The 1376-nt window shown below is 62.9% G+C and overlaps 1 protein-coding gene across 1 annotated transcript in view; it reads left to right on the forward strand.

The window, feature by feature from the left end:
* The window catches only part of KIF18B (kinesin family member 18B), a 21364-nt gene that overhangs the window by 14253 nt on the left and 5735 nt on the right, over positions 1–1376 (forward strand). The window lies entirely within an intron of this gene.

Genomic DNA, 1376 nt, shown 5'->3' on the forward strand with positions numbered 1-1376 from the left:
CTGAGCGCCAGCCAGGCTCCAGCTGCGACCGGCCAGCGCTTTTCCAGACCCACTGGGGTGGAAAGGACTTTGGAGGCTTCTGCCACTTAATTAGCAGCCTGCCTTAATTAGCAGCCTGCCCGCGCTGCCAGGCTGCCTCCAAAGTGCCTCGGCCCCGCTGGGACGGTGGGGCTTCGGTGGCCGGCGCTGAGCTGCTGGGGCTTGTCCCGGGGGGATGCGACACGGGGAGCGCGGGTGTGCGCATGTGTGTGTGTGCGCATGTGTGTGTGCGTGTGTATGTGCACACGTGTGAGCAGTGGGAGGGCCGTGTGTGCGCATATGGTGGTGCAGGTGGTGGATACGCAGAAAGGTGTGTGTGTGTGCGGCTCCGTGTGCATGTGCATGCGTGTTCAGGGGAGGCAGCACGCGTGTGCATGTCTGTGCACGCTGCGTGTGTGCGCACACGTGTAGGTGAGAGTGTGCGCGTTGCATGTGGCGTGTGTGCGCACACGGGCATGGAGGGATGAATGTGCAAGCGCACGTGTGTGTGGATATGGAGAGACAGTTATGTGCATCTCTAGGTGCACGTGTTCATGCGTGTGCATGTGTGTGGATGTGGACGCGCATTTGTGTGGATGTCTCCTCATGGATCACAGCCTCACAGCATCCCAGCCTGGTGAGGGTGGGAAGGTCCCTCTGGAGCTCCCCCATCCCACCCCCCGCCAGAGCAGGGGCACCTCCAGCAGTGGCACAGGACGGCGTCCAGGCGGGTTTGGGATGGCTCCAGAGGGGGAGACTCCCCCACCTCTCTGGGCAGCCTGTGCCACTGCTCTGCCGCCCTCACAGCAGAGAAGGCCCTCCTCAGCTTCAGATGGAACTGCCCATGGTCACCTTTGTGCCCGTTCCCTCTTGTCCTGTCACGGGGCACCACTGGACACAGACTGTTCCCATCCCCCGGCACCCTCCCTTTGGGGATTGAGAAGCGTTGAGGAGATCCCCCTCAGTCTTCTCTTCTCCAGACTGAACAGCCCCACGTCCCTCAGCCTTTCCTCAGCAGAGAGATGCTCCAGTCCCCTCCTCACCTCCGTAGCCCTTTGCTGGACCCTCTCCAGCAGTTCCCTGTCCTTCTTGACCCGGGGAGCCCCGAACTGGACAGTGCTCCAGATGTGGCCTCCCCAGGGCAGAGCAGAGGGGGAGGATGTGTGTACAGGACGGGGTGTGTGCACACACAGACCCATACCAGCCGCCTGCATGGCTGTGCGTGTACACTGCTGCACATGCGTGTGCACAGGGTTGTGTGTGTGCACGGCGGGGTGTGTGCACACCCATGCAGGTGTGTGCGTGAATGGCGCTGCACCCCGTCCCCACGGTGCCCCATGGCGCTGCAGCCATCCCCC

The sequence above is a fragment of the Charadrius vociferus genome, unplaced genomic scaffold, assembly GCF_000708025.1.
Source record: "Charadrius vociferus isolate BGI_N301 unplaced genomic scaffold, ASM70802v2 scaffold1284, whole genome shotgun sequence".
Classification (NCBI taxonomy): domain Eukaryota; kingdom Metazoa; phylum Chordata; class Aves; order Charadriiformes; family Charadriidae; genus Charadrius; species Charadrius vociferus.